Source organism: Pristis pectinata, chromosome 5 (assembly GCF_009764475.1).
Source record: "Pristis pectinata isolate sPriPec2 chromosome 5, sPriPec2.1.pri, whole genome shotgun sequence".
NCBI lineage: Eukaryota > Metazoa > Chordata > Chondrichthyes > Rhinopristiformes > Pristidae > Pristis > Pristis pectinata.
In genome coordinates, this window is record NC_067409.1 from 81,096,340 (window position 1) to 81,117,723 (window position 21,384).

The 21,384-nt window shown below is 44.2% G+C and overlaps 1 long non-coding RNA gene across 1 annotated transcript in view; it reads right to left on the reverse strand.

Moving 5' to 3' along the window:
- Positions 1 to 11,825: 11,825 nt before the first annotated feature.
- Positions 11,826 to 21,384, reverse strand: part of LOC127570759 (uncharacterized) — a 52,444-nt gene continuing 42,885 nt past the window's right edge. Inside the window, exons 4-5 of the long non-coding RNA XR_007956391.1 lie at positions 12,629 to 12,794; positions 11,826 to 12,243 (exon numbers count right to left, since the gene is read on the reverse strand). This is a non-coding gene — a long non-coding RNA (uncharacterized LOC127570759). The remainder of the gene's footprint in view (positions 12,244 to 12,628; positions 12,795 to 21,384) is intronic.

Consider the following 21,384-nt stretch of genomic DNA (forward strand, 5'->3'; position numbering starts at 1 on the left):
TTGACAGTGGGACAGAAGCTGTCTTTGAGTCTGGTGGTACGTGCTTTCAAGCTTTTGTATCTTCTGCTTGATGGGAGGTGGAGAACAGAATGTCAGGGGTGGGTGGGGAATTTGATTATGCAGCCAGAAGTGTAGACAGAGTCCATGGAGGGGAGGCTGGTTTGTGCTGATCTGTGTTCACAACTCTCTGCAGTTTCTTGCAGTCATGGGCAGAGCAGTTGTCATATTAAGCCATGATGCATCTGGATAGGATGCTTTCTATGGTGCATCAGTAAAAATTGGTGAGGGTCAAAGGGGACATGCCACTCCTAGGAACTTGAAGCTCTCAACCCTCTCGACCTCAGCACCTTTGATGTAAACAGGAGCATGTGGACCAACCCCCTTCCTGAAGTCAATGACCAGCTCTTTTGTTTTGCTGACTTTGAGGTAAAGGTTGTTGTTATGACACCATATGACTAGGCTCTCTGTCTCCTTCCTGTACTCCGACTCATCATTATTTGAGATACAGCCCACTAAGGTGGTATCATCTGCAAACTTGTAGATGGAGTTAGAGCAGAATCTGGCCACACAGTCATGAGTATATAAGGAGTAGAGTAGGGGGCTGAGGATGCAGCCTTGTGGGGCTCCAGTGTTGTGAATAATTGTGGCAGAGGTGATGCTGCCTTTCCTCACTGATTGCAGTCCATTGGTCAGGAAGTCAAGGATCCAGTTGCAGAGGGAGGTGTTGAGTCCCAGGTCTAGGAGTTTGGAGATTAAACAAATGCTGGCCATGCTAGTGATGTCAGATCCCCAAAAAATCAATAGGTAAACAAAATGGAATTACTCTCAGAGGAGATGGTGAGCCAGCGGGTTGAACACAACATATGTAGGTCAGTGATACAGTTTTGCTCTTGCATGGACCCACAATAGCCACTGTATGACTAAAAGTACATTTGGTGTTTTGATATTATTTACACATAATGACATGCTTTTCATACATGCCTTGCATGTGCAATTTTGAAACTGAATTGGCAAATGGCAAGCTGGGAGCTGCTCTGTATTAAATTTTAGGAATCATCTTCCCCGCCTCCAGTTCCATGCTATAAATGACTCTTGAGAAAAGTCAATGATTCTAGTGATAGATTTTTAAAAGAATCAAGGGCAAAGCCAGTGCTAGTGGGACGATGTGAACTCCTCTGTAGGAAAATATGGCTACCTGCCAGTTTAAACAAAATCTCAATACTCCCTCCTATTGGGATGGCTGGGTTCAAAATGAGCACTTCACAATTGGTGCAGGTTAACTTCCTGAATAATTAGAGAGGTTGCAGCCAAGGAAAATACTCCCAGGTCTACATGCAAAGCATGAAAGAAAATAGAAGGGAAGGGAACAAACAGCTCACATCCAGTGTGGCAGGAAGGCTTGAAATGATCATCAGTACAACCATTAAAAAGATCAGAGTTGGATTTCAGATTACAGGCATATGCAGAGCAAATAGATTATGTGTTGTATTTCTTATTGAACAAAGTTGGTCCCTTTTAGATTCTCAGAATACTCCAAGCTCCTTTTTAAAAAAATAAATTACAGTATAAACATTATGCTTTAATAGAATATTAATTATTAATATACTACCTACCTTTTGAATTTTCATATGACATTTCCATTCTCACGCGAGAGAGGAACTGGGAAATGTTACTTATGCTCTCATATTTTATGTATATTTTTTACAGATCAGGCTTCACTTAACACCCAGTACAGCCTTTAAACGAATGCTTGTCTTGTTTCTACAGCTTGTCATTACAAGTCTCATCCACAAGACTTTCCTTAACTATATCTTCCCTTTTATCTTTTTGTTTTGCCTGCGTGCATTTTTCTATTATTTTTGCTCCCACTCTGCAAATGACTGAAGTTACTTTGATCATTATCTCTTTATTCCACACAGTTCAAAAGGTCCACCTCCTAAAATTTTTAAGGCCACAGGGCTGATGTTTTTAAATGCTAACAAAGATGTCTTTAAAAATTAAGAGTTTGATGTAATTTATGAATCCTTAAAGGATTTGTGGTTACTTTTTGATGTTGAACATTTTTGCCAAAGTTTTCTGTCCCTAACCCCCTGACTCCCACTCATTGATTGGAGTGCATCCTAGACAGGTCAGGGTGGGTTAGGGCTTCTGCACATCCCTGAATGCATCCTTTAACCAAGCTGTTTTTTTCAGTTCTGGGCACACTTACAAAGGGAGATGGCTTCCTCATCCAGAGTGCCAATCATCCAGAATTGTTCACGATATACATTAACGATTTGAAAGAGGGGACTGAGTGTAGTGTATCTAAGTTTGCTGATGACACTAAATTGAGTGGAAGAGCAAATTGTGCAGAGGATGCGGAGAGTCTGCAGAAAGATATAGGTAGGTTAAGTGAGTGGGCAAGGGTCTGGCAGATGGAGTACAATGTTGGTAAATGCAAGGTCATCCACTTTGTAAAGAAAAATAGAAGATCAATTTATTATTTAAGTGGTGAAAGAATGCAGCATGCTCTTGTGCAGTGGGACTTGGGAGTGCTTGTGCATGAATTGCAAAAGGTTGGTTTGCAGGTGCAAGAGGTTATCAAGAAGGCAGATGGAATGTTGGTCTTCATTGCTAGAGGGATTGAAGTTAAGAGCAGGGAGGTTATGCTGCAACTGTACAGGGTACTGGTGAGGCCGGACCTGGAGTACTGCGTACAGTTCTGGTCTCCTTACTTGAGGAAGGATATACTGGCTTTGGAGGCAGTGCAGAGGAGGTTCACCAGGTTGATTCTGGAGATGAGGGGGTTAACCTATCAGGGGAGGTTGAGTCACCTGGTACTGTACTCCCTGAAATTCAGAAGAATGCGAGGGGATATTATAGAAGCATATAAAATTATGACAGGGATAGATAAGATAGAGGCAGGAAGGTTGTTTCCACTGGTAGGTGAGACTAGAATGAGGGGACATAGCCTCAAGATTCAGGGGATTAGATTTAGGATGGAGATGAGGAGAAACTACTTTTCCCAGAGAGTAGTGAATCTGTGGAATTCTCTGCGCAGGGAAACAGTAGAGGCTACCTCATTAAATATATTTAAGACACAGTTAGATAGATTCTTGCATAGTAGGGTAATTAAGGGTTATGGAGAAAAGGCAGGTAGATGGATTTGAGTCCACGGCCAGATCAGCCATGATCTTATTGAATGGTGGAGCAGGCTCGACGGGCCCGATGGCCTACTCCTGCTCCTATTCTTATGTTCTTATGTTCTTATCCCTATAGACTCGTACAACACCTCAAAGGAAGGATAGAGAAAGTGCCAGAGAGGATGGGGTTGCAATTTCTAGTTGGACATATTCCTGAAAGTGGCATTAAGTGATCTCTTGTCTCCAGTCACCCTATCCCAAGATCCTTCCATTGCTTACCCAGAATATCCTTGCTCACAATGTCCCATTTCCCAGGCCATTTGGAAAGCAAACTGTAGCAGTTGCTACCGCGAAATAAAACAAGGCGCTAGTCGAAGGATTGTCAAACAAGAACTGGTTTATTTTCCCGCCTTGCGTGGGCCTTTTAAGGGCGACTGTTCCCGCCCAATGCAACCGGCAATGACGTAAGTACTACGTCATCAAGTCTTTCCCGCTCGCTGGTTCTCCCCGTCACTCGGGAAAGACGAGGCCCGCCGCCATCTTGGGCCTCATCGCTCCGACGCCGCGCGACCCAACTGCCGAGCTGGTTCGCCTGACCAGACGGTGAGTCGCTACACAACCCCCCCCCAGAACCGGTGATACAATCCCCAAGGTCCGCGGGCTGTGCCAGCCGCCACTTAGGGGGTCGGCCTCTGCGTCGCGGTGTTGAAACCTCGGCTGGTTGTTGCAGATCTAAATGGGCTGGTTTGAGGCGGTCCATCGTGAAAACCTGTTCCCTGCCCCCAACGTCCAAAATAAAGCTGGATCCATTATTCCTGATGACTCGGAACGGTCCCTCATATGGTTGTTGCAACGGCGCCCGAGGTGTGCCCCTGCGAACGAAAACAAACTTACAGTCTCGTAGTTCTTTGCGCTGGCAGGATGGGGCTTGACCGTGCCGCGAGGTGGGAATCGGGGCCAAGTTGCCGAGCTTCTCGTGCAGTCTTTGTAGGACTGCTGGGGGTTGTTCCCCTTGGTCTCGAAGGGCAGGTATGAAATCCCCTGGGACAACTTGGGGCGCCCCGTACACAAGCTCAGCTGACGAAGCGCGGAGGTCTTCTTTGGGGGCAGTGCGTATGCCGAGCAGGACCCAAGGCAGCTCGTCAACCCAATTAGGATCCTTCAGGCGGGCCATCAAGGCTGATTTCAGATGGCAGTGAAAACGTTCCACCAACCCGTTTGATTGAGGATGGTAGGCCATGGTGGTGTGCAACTGCGTCCCTAGCAGGTTCGCTAATGCAACCCAGAGACTGGAAGTGAATTGGGTGCCTCTGTCTGAAGTGATGTGGGCCGGAACACCAAAACGTGAGACCCAAGTTGTGAGCAGCGCCCGGGCGCAGGAATCAGTCGTGATGTCAGTCAGGGGGTTGCCTCTGGCCACCTTGTGAACCAGTCCACGATGGTAAGGAGGTACCGGGCTCCTCTTGAAACCGGCAGAGGGCCCACGAGATCGATGTGTATTGTGGTTGAACCTCCTACGGGTAGGCTCGAACTGCTGTGGCGGGACTTTGGTGTGTTGTTGGATCTTCGACGTCTGGCAGTGCGTCGTCGGCTTGCTGTGCGTCAGCTAGGGCTGTGTAGTCGACACCCAAGGACAGGTTGGGGATGGTCGGTCTGGAAACTGCATCAGCAACAACATTATCCTTTCCAGAGACATGTTGGATATCCGTTGTGAATTCGGAAATGTAGGATAAATGTCTCTGCTGACGAGCTGACCAGGGATCGGAGACTTTGGAGAAGGCAAAGGACAAAGGCTTATGATCGGTGAAAGCGGTGAAGGGCCTGCCTTCTAGAAAGTACCGGAAATGCCGGACCGCCAGATACAGCGCTAGAAGTTCCCGATCAAAAGCGCTGTATTTCAGTTCGGGTGGTCTGAGGTGCTTGCTGAAAAATGCCAAGGGTTGCCAATGGCCTTCGATTAGCTGTTCCAGTACCCCACCCACCGCGGTGTTGGACGCGTCCACCGTGAGGGCGGTTGGGACGTCTGTTCTGGGGCGTACAAGCATCGTGGCATCTGCTAGGGTGTCCTTGGCCTTAACGAAGGCAGCCGCAGCCTTGTCATTCCAGGTGATGTCCTTGCCCTTACCAGCCAGCAGCGAGAACAGAGGGCGCATGATACAGGCTGCTGCAGGGATGAACCGATGATAAAAGTTGACCATCCCAAGGAATTCCTGTAGGCCTTTGACCGTGTTGGGGCGGGCAAAATGGCGGATAGCATCTACCTTGGCGGGTAGGGGTGTTGCCCCGTCGCTGGTGATTTTGTGGCCGAGGAAATCGATAGAGTCAAGTCCGAATTGGCACTTGGACGGGTTGATCGTGAGGCCGAAATCGCGGAGATGGGAATACAGCTGGCGGAGGTGGGAAAGGTGTTCTTGGCGGTTATGGCTGGCGATCAGTATGTCATCTAAGTAAATGAACACGAAGTCCAGGTCTCGGCCTACCGCATCCATCAGCCGCTGGAAGGTCTGCGCGGCATTCTTAAGGCCGAACAGCATTCGAAGGAATTCAAAATGGCCGAATGGGATGATAATCGCAGTTTTGGGGACATCATCCGGTTGGACCGGGATTTGGTGGTATCCCCTAACAAGGTCCACTTTGGAAAAGATGCGGGCCCTGTGTAAGTTCGCTGCGAAGTCCTGGATGTGAGGGATGGGATAGCGGACCGAGGTGGTGGTGTCATTCAGCCTGCGGTAGTCGCCGCAGGGCCTCCACCCTCCGGTGGCTTTGGGGACCATGTGCAGGGTAGAAGCCCAGGGGCTGTCTGACCTGCGAACAATCCCCAGCTTCTCCATGTGATGGAACTCTTCCTTTGCCAGGCGGAGCCTGTCTGGAGGTAGTCGTCATGCTCAGGCATGAAGGGGTGGCCCTGTAGTAACGATATGGTGTCGTACCCTGTGTTTGGGCCTAGAATTTGTAAACGAAGGTGCCAAAATTGATGGGAATTCGGCTAGGAGCTTGGTGAAATCGTCGCCAGAAAGGGAAATGGAGTCCAGGCGCGGGGCTGATAGGCTGATTTCTCCCGGGGATAGGTCTGGAAAGTGCTAGAGTGGACTAACCGCTTCCCTCGCAGGTCGACTAATAGGTTGTGGGCCTGAAGGAAATTGGCTCCTAGGAGTGGTCGGGCAACGGTGGCAAGGGTAAAGGTCCAGGTAAAATGGCTGCTTCCGAATTGTAATTGAAGTGTACAGGTACCGAAAGACCGTATCGTCGTACTGTTGGCGGCATTGAGTACAGGACCTGGTGGCCTGTTATGAGTGTCGCGGCCGTTCGGGGGCAAGATACTGACCTCTGCTCCAGTATCAACGAGGAAACGCCGTCCAGAAACGTTGGCGTGGCGTTTCCCTGAAAATTGCAGGGTGGGCGGCATCGACGGGCCTCTGCGCCCCACCTCTGATGGTAGAAACACAGCTGGTTGCCCGTGTCGTCGTCTGTGTTCCTGGGGTGTGGCTGCTCGGTTGCTGGGACTGGACGAGGCAGGCGTTGGGCTCGTGGCCTGGTGATTTGGCCGAACCGCTCTCGTGTTTGGCCTTCCTTAGGACATCTGCCCGGGCAGCTACCTCACGAGGGTTGCTGAAGTCGGCGTTAGCTAACAACAGGTGGATGTCATTGGGGAGCTGTTCGAGGAAGGCCTGTTCGAACATCAGGCATGGCTTGTGTCCCTCGGCCAATGCCAGCATCTCATTCATTAGGGCGGATGGGGATCTGTCCCCCAGGCCGTCCAGATGAAGCAGGCGGGCGGTGCGCTCACGATGGGAGAGGCCGAAGGTCCAAATCAGAAGGTCTTTGAAAGCCGGGTACTTATCTTCCTCCGGAGGCAACTGGATGAAGTCTCCGACCTGGGCGGCTGTCTCTTGGTCCAGAGAACTAACCACATGGTAGTACTTCGTGGAGTCGGAGGTGATCTGCCGAAGGTGGAATTGCGCTTCGGCCTGGTCAAACCAGATGCTGGGACGAAGTGTCCAAAAGGTGGGCAGCTTGAGAGCCACTGCATTGGCTGCTGCGTTGTCGTCCATTGCGCGGGTCCAAAATCTGTTTGGACTGTCGGTGTCACCAATGTAGCGGTTGCTACTGCGAAATAAAACAAGACGCTAGTTGAAGGATTGTCAAACAAGAACTGATTTATTTTCCCGCCTTGTGCGGGCCTTTTAAGGGAGACTGTTCCCGTCCAATGCAACCAGCAATGACGTAAGTACTATGTCATCAAGTCTTTCCTGCGCGCGGGTTCTCCCCGTTGCTCGGGAAAGACGAGGCCCGCCGCCATCTTGGGCCTCGTCGCTCCAACGCCGCGCGACCCGACTGCCGAGCCGGTTCGCCTGACCGGACGGTGAGTCGCTACAAAACTAACATTATCCACTTGGATCATACTTGAATGTCAGTCAAATAAACACTTTACCCATGATCAATATTTTCATAGCCAATGTTGAAAGAATTCAGATTAGTTTATTGTCATATACACCAGGGTGCAATAAAATTACTTGTTTCGTGTGAAGCTCCCTAGAGTAAACTGTATACATGTAAGAATAAATATAACAATAGATACAGTGACAATCGCAAAACAATGGAAATGGTGCAAACTATAGTCATGCAACTGAAGGTAGTGCAAAAAAAAGTGCTGAAGTGACAATAATGGAAGAGGTAGAATTGAGGGTTTGAGGACATGGCAGCACCACCGGGAAGGGATGTGAAAGAGGTGATCGGTTCAGAAGTCTAATAGCAGTGGGGAAGAAGCTGTTCTTGAGTCTGGTCGTCTGGGTTTTCAAGCTCCTTTATCTTCTCCTAGAAAGTAGAAGAGAGAAAAGGGAATAGGCAGGGTGGGCAGGCATCCTTGATGATAATGTTTTAAAATATACAACTGTTAAAGGTCCCCTGTTTTTTCTTTTTTTTCTCTCCTGACTTGTACACACCAGTGTTCTGGAGATCGGTCTTTAATTCTAGGAGACTCCAGAGGAGCTGTAGATGGTTGACAACCCTAATTGATATGCATACTTTTTACAAACCTTCTAGAACTAAGGGAAATGGTGGTGAGATGGGAATGCCATGATAATTTATTAGCTTCATTTGACCCACAAGTTGCAGTCCTGGTCAGATAGATTATGGATGAAGAGTTATGTTAGTTTCTGTGCAGTGAAGTTGTAAATGCATTTAAAAATGATAGATTTATAATTTTACTGCACAAAACAGAGCAGTTTTCCCCTTCTCCTTCCCCCCAAGACATTAGCCCATTCATATTACCAGTACACCTGTGGCAGTCAGCTTACAGTTTTGAAAGAAGCTTAGATTACAGGTTCATTAAGTTCCATATTTGCTGTCAATCTGGCTGTAGCAACAATATTATTAGGAACAGCACATCTCTAAGGAATAGATTCATCTCCCCATACTAAATCATTTTACTTCTATACAAATTAACCTTTGCAACCTCAAGAATGTACTCTGTGCTGTTTATTACTAAAAACTATCTGCTTCATAAGATTCTTGAAAATTTTGCCGGAAAAGCATATCTTTTTCAAGTGGTAATGAAAAATGTGTGGAAAGGATTGTTTACACACCTTGGAGACCATATGGTGAGAGGATGAAAGCATTAAGTTTTAAATTCCTTAAATATTTGGGTTGCAAATAAAGCAGGTAAAATAACATTGAGTGAATACATTCAGATTTTCCTTGCCACCCTCAAGCCAATCTTGCTGTTGAGGACTGTGATTTAGCCCACTAGTCCTTCAGTATCTTGTTGTCTTTTGCTTTTCAACCATGGGATGTCAAGGACAACGCCAATCTCGTCCTTCCTCACCCTCCACTCTTGTGCACTCTGCTGCTGGAGTTGCTGCATAACGATCCGATGCAAGAACCCTGGCTGATGTTTACTTTCTCCCTTTCCAACCCTGGCTGGTGTATACTGAATATTGCCTTAGCTGAGATCAGACACCTGAGGACTAGCCAAATACTACAACAGTTGGTGAGTTTAACCACAACAGAGGGAAGTTTTACATTACACTTCCATAAAAAAATATAAACCATGTTAAGAGACAGTCCTGAAAGGCATGTAATGTGAAATAACTATGGCTGAGAGAGTATATTTCATGATGTTAGAAAGCATTTGCACCTACTTTAATACAGGAGAAACAACCAAATAAGAAAATAATAACTCAAGGCAGCAGCAGAGCAGAACTATTAATGACTAAACTCACATCTTTAAAGGGATAGTTGATCATTAAAAAATAAACAATTCTTACATTATGACCAGAGGCAAGTCAGATAAATGAAGGGATTTTAAAATGTTGAACTTTTTCATAAAATGCAATAATTACAACCAAGAACCGACTGCAAGATAACATTTAGTATGGTAACAGATCTAAATTTAGGCAGATGCAACATGCCTCCTCAGTTGTAACATTCAATTTCTTTGAAATAATTATGGTGAGGTAATGTTTGTGATCCCATCCAGTACAACTGTCCTTTTGCAAATTAAATGATAAAACAATATAAATTATTGGAAGAGAGGGCTTGCATTTATACAGCCCCAACTTATGTTAACAGAATGTCCCAAAGTGCTTTACAACACAGGTTGTTTTGTAAAGTTCAAATGCAATGAAAATATCCAGATTATGCACAGCAAAATTCCACAAATAATGCTAATTTTCTTTTGTTACAGAGTCTGTATGACTAACGCTTTTCAAAACTTCCCTTCTTCCACCTACCTCCATTCTCCAACTCCTTGGGCAGTCTTCTGAACCATGGGCCTTCCTTGTATTCTTTCTCCCTATCCTCACAGGTAGAAAGTTCATTGAATTTATTGGGCAGGACCACTGTTTCCAGGACCAACATCCAAACCTCTCCAGTTCCCTGCCAATTGCATTTTTCTTTCCTGCATCTGTGCTTTCCTCTGGGGGGAGACTGTGTTTTTGATTAAACTAATCAAAAATTCCTATCCCTCGCTAGATAAGATATTTTTATTAGTCACACGAACATTGAACACACACACAGTGAAATACATCTTTTGCGTAGAGTGTTCTGGGGGCAGCCTGCAAGTGTCACCATGCTTCCGGTGCCAACATAGCATGCCCACAACTTCCTAACCTGTACGTTTTTGGAACATGGGAGGAAACCGGAGCACCTGGAGGAAAGCCACGCAGACACGGGAACAACGTACAAACTCCTTACAGACAGTGGCTGGAATTGAACCTGGGTTGCTGGCGCTGTAAACCGTAACCTAACCGCTACACTACTGTGCCTGCATAGTCCCTAGTATTTTGTAGTGTTGTTAGCTCATGTTCTGGCTTGATAGCTCTAAAATCACTGAAAACAGAGGATTTTCCTGCAGATGTTGAATGTTACTCTACTGTAACTCCCACATTAAACAGTCCTTGCACATGCATTGACCCAATCTCTCTCTCTGTTTTGTTTATTGCTAGACCGAACTAAAATTAGGCAGACCCCTTTTGTTAAAAAAAAATACTTCATACCCAATTTACCCACCCTCGGAGCTACTCTTTTATACTCACTGTGATATCACTTGGCTTTCTTGTATTTCTCCACTCAATTCATAGCTATGTCACTCTAGCCAATTTCCTACCCCTACTTTTGCTCCACCACATTTCTATTCAAGTCATTGGGACTATTCCTGTGACTTTCCATGTGATCTCTGTATTGTTTGTAAAAACAGACACTGATCCAAATATCTCCAAGAAATAAAAAGGAAAATCTCCAAGGTAACTCACCAACCCGCTTGTTCCATAGCAGAGACATCACATCTGAATCTCTCAGCCTTCTGGGTTTGGCCCTCAGTCTGTCTCACTCATTGCTCTCATTGATTGTCAGCAGTGCTTCTTCGACCTTTATCCATTCCTCCCCATGTTGGCTCCCCTCCTGTTTGCTCTCTGCTGTTATCCATCCATACCATGAAAGAACCAGCCTGCGTTACATGATCAAACCTAGAGTGAAGTTGACCCACTCAAAAAGGAGAGGGCTATTATTTAGTCGCCGTTTAGCTAAGCTGGCATGCAAAGCTGGAAAATGAAATAGAAGAAATGAAAAAGCAACTTGGGGACTCCAATATTCCACGCCTCCCTTTCCCATTCCCCTCCAACCCAACTTGGGGACTCCAATATTCCACGCCTCCCTTTCCCATTCCCCTCCAACCCAACTTGGGGACTCCAATATTCCACGCCTCCCTTTCCCATTCCCCTCCAACCCAACTTGGGGACTCCAATATTCCATGCTTCCCTTCCCCATTCCCCTCGAACCCAATTGTTGTTGTTGTAGTTGCTCACCCTTCCACCAAAACTCAAAGTAAGCTTCAGGAATAATATCCCATCTTCTTTTTAAGCAGCTACTGGTCTGTACATTGAGTTTAATAACTTTAGACCTTAATTTTATCCTCATTTTCAAACCTGTTTACTTGCACACTTGGACCTAGATTTGATATGAAAACAGAGAATACATAGCGGTTGCTCCAGTGGCGATGTGGCGAGGCAGTTGGTGCTGCTGCTGCACAGCTCCAACATCCCGGGTTCAATCCTGACTTCAGATGCTTTCTGTGCGGAATTTGCATGTTCCCTCTGTGACCGCACACATTTTCCTGTGGACTCTGGTTTCCTCCCACATCTCAAAGTTGTGCAGGTTGGTTGATTGTTGACTGTAAATTGCCTGTTGTGTAAGTGGGTGGTTGAAGAATCAGTGGTGAATTAATAGGACAATGAAAGTGAATGTTGCAGGGAAATAAGGCAGAAATGGAACTATTGGTGTGGTAAGACTCGATGGGTCAAATGGCCTCCTTCTACGCAATAAAGAACCATGAGATCAATGAACATTCATCAAAACTGGGAAAATTTCTGAAATCAGAGATGTCTTAAGTTGCAAAGATGGGGAGAGGTTGGGGAAAACAAATCGAATGTCTGTGGTAGGGTGAAGACAAAGTGAGACTGAACAACACAAAAAGTTACGATGATAGCTGAGGGAGGGTAGTGAATGCTTGTTAACTGCAGCTGATCTGTCTGGGGAGAATGTAAGTAGAAGGAGCTGAAGTGAATAGTGCAGAGAAAAGAAATGTTGGGATTGTGAAGTATAAAATACTGTAGTTGCTGGAAATCTGAAATAAAAGAGGAAAACCCAATGGCATGAACATTGAATAGACCAATTTCAAGTAACTAGCTCCCCACCCCGCATCCCTTTTTTCTCTCCTCCTGATCTACCTAGTTCCTTCTGCACCAACTTCAGCCCCTGTTTCTTTCCCCTCCCCCACCCACTCCATCTGCCCATCACCCACACCCTCCTCCCTCTGGGTCCCTTCCCCCCACCTGCCTACCCCACCTCCCTTATTTGATTTCATGCTCCATCTTCCTTTCCTATCAGATTCCACCATCTACAGCCCTCTGTCGCCTCCTCCTATCACCTCCCAGCTATATCCACTTTTCCTTCTTTCGTCTGCCTATCACCCCCTCCTCACCTCTTTATACTGGCTACCTCCCCTCTACCTTTCAGTCCAGAGGAAGGGTCTTGACCCAAAATGACTGTCCATTTCCATCCACAGATCCTGCCTGACCCACTGAGTTTTTCCGGCATTTTGTTACTCCAGGTTTCAGCATCTGTAGTCTCTTGTGTCTCCATGAAAGGATGTTGTAAATATTCAGCCGGCAGCATCTATGGTTCAAGAAAAAGTGAGTTAACATCACTGGTGGATGACCTTTAATCAGGCTGGTTATCTGAAATTGTTGGATTCAATGTTGAGTCCTGACGGATGTAACCTGCTTGGTCAGAAGATGAGATATTTTTCCTCAAGCTCATGTTGGGCTTCATTGGAATAGAGAGATATAGAATTAAAGTACAGGCAACAGGAAACTCAGGTTCATGGAAGTGTTCTACAACGTGGTCATCCAATCTGTGCCTGGTTTCTCCAGTGTAGAGGAGCCCACACAGTGAGCACTGAATACAGTACAGCACTCTGACCTAACCCAATGTAACTGCACTGTGTAATGAATTGACCTGTACGATCGGTATGCAAGACAAGTTTTTCACTGTACTTTGGTACAAGTGACAATAATAAATCAATACCAATACACTAAATTGGAAGAAATACAGGTGAATCGCAGCTTTACCTGGAAGGAAGGTTTGGGTCCTTGGATGGTGGAAACGGGAAGAGTAAAAGGGAAGGTTTTACTGTGGTAGAAAGTTGCAGTAAGAAGGGTTTGGAAGAGCGAACCTGAGAGTTTTGGTTGGAATGAACTCTTCAGAATGCTGAAAGGGGAAAGGGAGGTGTGTCTGGTGGTGGCATCAGTTTGAGGGTGGCAGCAATTTTGGACGATGAGACTTTGGAAATGGGAACCCTATCCTCGGTCTGGGTGACAGAAGAAAGGTGAAAACAGGAAATGGTCAGGACCAGTTGAGAGCTCTGTCAGATATGATGGAGAGGAATTAAGGAAAAAGAAAGATATCTCAGAAGCATTGAGAGCAAATGCTTCAGAGCCAGGAATACTGGGAGAATGGAATGGAGTCGTCTCAGGAAGGAGGGTGGGAGGAGGTGCAGTCAAGATAGCTGCAGATTTGCCATGTTTTCCATCACTCCAGTTTCCTTGGCCTCCTACTTCTTTGACTATTTATAGAGCTGTGCATGTTATTATTTCAATATCTCTGTACAGTACATGACAGAGTTATGTCATCAAGTTCTGATTCCTTTATGGTTTTCTCTGTTTGTATTACATATTTTTATTTAATTTCCTCTTTTTCTGATTCTATTAACCTGTCTGTCTGCCCTTTAAAGTTTTTGAAGATGCAAATCTGAGATGTTAACTATTCTGCTTCCCCCACAGATGTTGGTTACCTTGATGTATATTTTCAGCATTTTCTGTCTGTGATCTAAGATTTCCAGGATTTTTGGAATTTTGGGTTTTACTAATTTGGCATATTGTGCAAGCTGCTTTTGCAGTACACCATGAACAGTTTGACCTAGATTTTCCCAGTATGAATAAACCTCCAGAGTCAGATAAAGTGCATGGTAATGTAAACTCTGCATGTGAAACAAACTTAAAAGGACAGTGAACCAATGGTGAGAAAATGTGCCAAAAATCAGCACTGTACAGAGGTTTCTGAAATTGTGCTGTCCCCCACTTTCAGAAAACACATATATTTGTTAGGAAAAATATGGGCAATGTATTTGTGATTTCCAAATGTACGTGGCTATTGGTTGAATCTTCTCACCAATTTGAACTATTGTTGGTGCAAAGGAATTCTGTTTTTAAAAAGATAACAAACTAAATGAATTGCTGGAAGAGTTTTCTGAACAGATTTTCCAAAACTGCCTTAAGTTTTTATTTGTGTTTTGCATTTAGTGTGTTACCTAGCCAACCAGCTCAAGACTAATGGGTTCTGATTTTACATGTCAGGTTCTGGTCAAGTTGCATTAATTGCATTAATTTTAAATAAATGTGAATGACATGTTTGATATTTATGGTGATGGTAGGGTTGAGTAGGGTTTAGAAAAGATTATAAGTACTTAGGCTCAGGTTTGGTTCATATTGGCTGTGGCTCAATTGGATTTTAGTTTTAAATTCAAACTGACCTCGAATTCATAGGATGTGGACAGCAAAGAAAAAGCAGTGTTTATTTTCCATTGCTAATTACCTTTGGACTGGCTAGTTTTAAGTCTTTCAGAGGTCAGTTAAAGATCAACTGTATTGCTGAGGGTCTGGCATTACATACAGGCTAACCAGGGTAAGGAAAGCAGATTTCCTTCTCTGAAGGACATTAATAAACTAATCTGGATCACCAGCTAGTAGTTTCATGGTCACAATTACCAGCTTTTGATTCCAGATTTATTTAACTACTTGAACTTTCCTGGCTTCATTGGTGGGATCTGAACACAGGATCAACAGTTCACACCACTAAATTCTAGTCCAGTAATTTAATCATCAAGCTACTGCTTTACACTGTAGCAAATTTCCACCACAGTGGGTGGTAATATCACCTGTGGGGTTCCACTTATTTGGAATTTTGGAATTAAAACTTATCATTGTATGATGAGTGATCACAACACTGGTAGCTTATATTAATATAATTGTACTAATTTAGCAAAAGTGTCACAAAGTTCCTCACATAGGAAACAAAATTTGACTGCAAGTACATTGAAACTCCATTAATCTGACACTCTCGGGGCTTTGGTGGTGCTGGATTAGTGACTTTCTGGACTATTGGATGTTATTCAATATTATTAACCCAACAGGCTTTTAATTCACTTTCTTTGGATGTTCTGCAATAATGTAATAAATTTCCCAGTGAACCCTGGTCAGCTGAAAGAAAGCGCAGGAAACGAGACCCTGGTCAGTTGAAAGCAAGCATGGGAACCAGAGTCCTGGTGAGTTGAATGGGAGTGTAGGAACCGGTGCCCTGGGGAGTCAGAAGGGAACATAGCAAACATTACCTGCTGAGCCAGATGCCAAACCATCAGGATTTCTAAAAGGGTGCATCATGGATTTTTGGAATATTACCATGACTTCAGAAGATTTAGATCTCGTGAGCTAAATCCTGGTTAAAAGGCTGTTTTTGTTTTGAGTCTGTGAGAATTTGAGAGATTGTGCCTTTTCAGCCAAACAGCAACCAACCCCCTCAAGATGAAATGAGGGAACTTGGGGTTATACAGGAGTGTAGAGTTAGAGGAAAAACCAAAGGGTGTTGTGCTGTTCCAGAAGAATTACAAACATGGTACCTTTTCCTTTGGTCTCAAAGCTGAGAAAATGTTAATAGAAACTGAGCTTTTAAAAACGTGATCCAGATACCAGGTATCTAATTAATTATAGTCATCCTACTTGTATTACCTTTTTGAATGGACATTTGTCTCAGGTATTGTGTTCCACCCACTTAGTGAGAAAAGGCAAAGGCTGGTGGTGGGGAGGAGTGTCTGGCATTAAATGGCATCTTGGTGAAACATGGCCTTTCACCACATGGAGAATCCTCTAAGCTCATGTGCCTTCAAGTGTCCTATTTCCATTGTCAGAATGCCAAGTGAAACCAGACCCTGTCAGGCCATTGTAACACTTTTGAATCCTAGTTTAGAATGTGTAAAACAGCGTGGCCTTGAGCAAAGACCTTTAACAAACACTTTCAGTACAACAGTTTTTACCACATATTCCAACCTAGGAAGTGGCATTGCAAGCAATTCAAAGCTGCCTAATATATGACTGAGCAATGTTATTTCTATCTATTTGCTTGCTCACGTTTGCATATTGCAATAAAGGCTGGAATCTTCACTTAAGTGAGGCAGATTACTGCGTTAAATAAAGCGATTTATGTGGCCTCTTCATGCTAACATTTTTTAGGATTTCTTTTAGTCCATGCTTTTATTCCAGGACAGTTGGCTATCTGGTGGTATTCAGGTACAAATGTAGATATAGTTCAAGAACTTACTCAGCCTTTGAAAGAAAGCTGGGTCCTATCTTTTATGAATCCTTCCCATTGAGTCATAAGACCCTAATATTTGAAATGTTAAGCTTTGAGTGATATAATATTCTAACCGTGTTTGCAATACTTTCCTATTCACGGTTGACACTGTTACTTCATTGATTAGACTTTTAACCATATTATAACATATGGCTGTTTGTAAAGGTGGTTGTGAATAATCTTTGCTGTTTTATGGCTATACCACTTTAAGAAGTGTATTGAGTAACCAGCCACTCTCTGTTGGTACAACATTATTTTACATGGAATTTGCCAGAAGTTGCTTGCTTCTTTATGGTCTATATCCCTTGCACCCTATTGTTTTTTTTAAATTTTATTTACAGTGTGGTAACAGGCCCTTCCGGCCCAATGAGTCTTTGCTGCCCACTTTAAACCCAAATTAACCTACCCGTACATCTTTTCAATGTGGGAGGAAACTGGAGCACCCGGAGGAAACCCACGCAGACATGGGAGAACGTACAAACTCCTTACAGACAGCGACGGGAATCGAACCCCGATCGCTGGTGCGGTAATAGCATCGCGCTAACCGCTACGCTACCGTGCCGCCCTTCTCCTTGTCCAGAATGCACTCCGGCCCTTGCAGTGCCCACAGCTCCTGGAAGGCCTCCAGCAAACCAGCTGACACCACCCATTCCCTCTCCAAGGATAACAGAGAATGAATGTAACCTCAGAAGAGGGACAGGCAATTGGGAGGGACATACTCTTCCAATGGCCTGCTGCCTGGACCTGCATATAGTCATTAGCAGCAGATTGATGAGGTTGTCCCTTGGCAACCTCCACCCATCCCACCCCTCCCCCATATTGGGTACACAAAGATCAGAAGGATGAATATGGAACACAGAGCATAGAACATAGAACAATGCAGCACAGGAACAGGCCCTTCAGCCCATGATGTCAGCACTGAACATGATGCCAAATTAAACTAATTCTCTTCTGCCTGTACGTGATCCATATTCCCTGCATTCTCTGCACATTCATGTGTCAATCTAACAGCTTCTTAAAGGCCACTATTGTATCTGCTTCCACCACTAACCCTGGCACCCGTTCCAGGCACCTACCACTCTCTGTGTAAAAAAGCTTGCCCTGCACATCTCCTTTAAACTTTCCCCCTTCAACTTAAATGCATGTCCTCTAGTACTTAACATTTCTATCCTGGGAAGAAAATTCTGACTGTCTACCCTATCTATGCCTCTCATAGTCTTATAAACTTCTATCAGGTTGGCCCTCAGTCTCCGACACTCCAGAGAAAATAAACAAGTTCGTCCAACTTCCCCTTATAGCTCATACCCTTTAATCCAGGCAGCATGCTGGTAAACCTCTTCTGCACCCTTTCCAAAGCCTCCACATCCTTCCTGTAATGGGGTGACCAGAATTGCACACAATACTCCAAGTGCTGCCTAACCAAAGTTTTATACAGATGCAACATGACTTCCTGAATCTTATACTCAGTGCCCCAACTTGTTGCTGAAGTGCAACCACAGCTTGAGGAGGAGTCCCTTTAGATATTCACACAGGGATTGCAACCTGGCACATTCTGTATATACATGAAACATGGATCTGTCGAAGCCATAGAAATCATAGGCTGTCTGGAAGTCTGTGAATGAGCTTAAGAAACCTGTTGTGTGGCAGTGACCCAATAGTTCCTCTTGGCCCAGAAGAATCAATAAACTTCTGACGGATTTTGTGGGAGAAGGCCTCAGAATGAACATTCCCTGATTATGTAAGTTTTACTTTATTAAGTAAAGTACTTGATCACTAACTATTTTCCTGTATCTTGGAGAGTGATACTGAGAAACAAATGCTCTTTTTTTCCCCTCCTGTTTGCCTTTTCTTTCAGACTTGAAACAGTTGTAAAAGATGAAAAATTTATCTTACTCCTTTTCTGTCCTGGATCACTGCCATTGGTAAACACATCCATATTTTGTTAAAACCTAATATGAGTAACTGATTTGTAAATTCAAAACTTGTTCTTGAAACTATTCAAAACTTCAGGTCCAGTGACAGTCCAAACACAAGTCAATCCTGGTGTGAGATTCAGAACATTTACCTGATGGGTGGCTTAAATGGGTATCCCTACTTCACAGAAAAATTTTGTGAACTTCAAAGCATTATTCCTCTTACCACAACCCTCTTCCACTTTCTCTGTAGCTGTTTTCTGATGAATTATCTTATTTTTGATTTTGCTAAACTATGTTTGTGAAATGAGAAAGCTCACCTGCAAATTAGTCAAGCTTAAGTTTGTGCAGCTTTCCTTTTCCAAGTATTTTTCTCCCCTTCCCTGTTTTCCACTGGCTAGTGACTCCTTTCTGGGGAAGTGTTCTTAAGTTTTTAATTGTTCTCAGTTTGGCTAAGTTGCCATTTACTTTTCATTCATTTACATGACGTGGACTTCACTCACTGGATTAGCATTTATTGCCCTTTCCTAACTCCTCTTGAGAAAACTATTGTCCATCCTCCGTTGCCATGAGGTAATAGTGTTAGACCATTTTCTCAAACTGCACTTACTGGTTTGATATAATTGAATGCTCACTAGGCTATTTCAGAAGACTATGAAGATTGACCACAGTTGGGCAGATCTGCCATACGTGCCTGTATCCTGTCAAACGAACTTGCATTCCTTCTCCCAAGTTCCCACGTATGGCAATGACTTAAGCAGCATCCTGCACAGTGTTGTCCACATGGCCAGTTGCAAAAGTGGCTTTCCAAAGGAGCCCAGGGTGACAGTCAGATTTCCCAGAAATTGCCCTGTGGAACCTGCCCACCCTTTGAAATAAATGGGGAGAAAACAACTGCTAGAAGTCTAAGTTGAGCTTGTCATTTGATTTCATACATTTAAACTAACAGAATTTATTTTTAACTTGGAACATAGAACATAGAACAGTGCTACTCATGTCCATGGTGTCTGTGCCAATTCAAACTAATCCCTTCTGCCTACACATGGTCTGTATCCCAACATGCTCTGCCTGTTCAAACACCTGTCTAAATGCCTCATAAATATTGCTATCGTGTCTGCTTCCACCATTTCCTCTGGCAGCGTGTTCCAGGCACCCACCACTCTGTGTAAAAGAAACTTGCCTCACAAATCCCCTTTAAACTTTCCCCCTATCACTTTAAACCTATGCCCTCCAGTATCTGACATGTCCACTGTGGATAAAAAAACTCCTGTATATTCTACTGTATCCATGCCTCTCATAATTTTATATACTTCTATCAGGTCACCTCTCACCCTCCAGCACTCCAGGGAAAACAATCTAAGTTTGTCCAACCTCTCCTAATAGCTCATACTCTCCAATCCAGGCAACACCTTGGTGAGTCTCTTCTGCACCCATTTCAAAGCCTCCACATCCTTCCTATAATGGGGTGACCAGAACTGCACACAATACTCCAATTGTGGTCTAACCAAATTTTTATACAGCTACAACAAGCATTCCCTTTAGTGGCAGCTATTTTACCAGCACAGCTGGTCAGTTGTGCTGTGGAGACCCTGCCCTGTGCTGGGCCACACTAGTGAGCTGGGAGCCAGACTACCAGTGAATGCCTATGTCCCTGTTGGAAGAAACAAGTCAGGATGTCAGTGATCCCAGGGTTAGCAGAAGTTCTTCCATTCGTGCAAAACTGGGGCCACATTATAGAATAGCAAGGACAACTGGATGACACAGGATAGGAACCTTGTTTAATTTTTGTTTAAGTAAGCAAGGGGAACTAAGCACAACTGTGATGCCCAACCTTTGCCCAGATTGTTATTCTCAACTTCTGGACAATAGATCTAAAAGGATTGGATGACTGAGCTTGCTGAAGCATCAATGGAACTCCGTGAATTGTTACATGAGGTGTGCATAAACCAGGGGACTAACTACTGCACAGAGAAAGTAATATTACCTTTCATTAGTAATTGGGTGGTTTTGTAAACTGAAGTTCCATATGTAAAGTTGTTGTGATTCCTACCCCTGTGGTCTAAATTTATCTTTTCTCAATGATGCATGGGAAATGCCCAGAAGGATAAATTTACTGCAGCTAGCATTATCTCAGAAAATTGAAAGGTCAATTTACACTGAGAATATGCAACCCTCAATAATTAAGTGTAAAATAAAATGCCAAAAAAATAAAAAAGACAGTAAATTCACTGTTTGGCATTAGGAATTTGATATTTCATGAAGTGTTTGCTGCATATGGTCACTTAGTCAAAGGGACAGATTGAAAAAAGACCAAGAGTTTTGTTTACTTTTTCTTTGTAAGTTGTTTATGAACCATTTTGAGGTCCATCTTACTCCACACAATCTAGGTCACCCCACCACAACTATGAGGCTTGCCTGAACCTGTGTCTCACTCCTCACTGGGTGAATTATTGGTGTTAGCTGTTCAACCAGAATCAATGCATCCTTTGCCAATGGGCTAATTTTGCTTCACCAGCTATGAGCCACAGATAAGTCCTGGAAGGTGGATAGAACAGAATGTGACTGAATAAAAGACTGAATAAAAGCTTGTACCAAAGAAAATATAGCTGGTGGTGGCAGCTTTCTAGATTGCATCCAGGCTCAGAAAACGTGAGCAGAGCAGGCTCAGTGTCAACACTGCTCAAGCCAGCTCAATTGTCTCGATGAGCATGAAAATGTGCTTCAGGTGTATACAAGGGGACTCTGTCCTTCAAGACATCTGAAGGATGGCTATGCATCAATGTGGACACCTTTTGTGTACATGTAGGATATTGATGCTCCATATCGACCTATTTGAAATCCATTGTGGGCACTAGTTGGTGCAACTTTAGCCCATGTTTCTTGTTCAT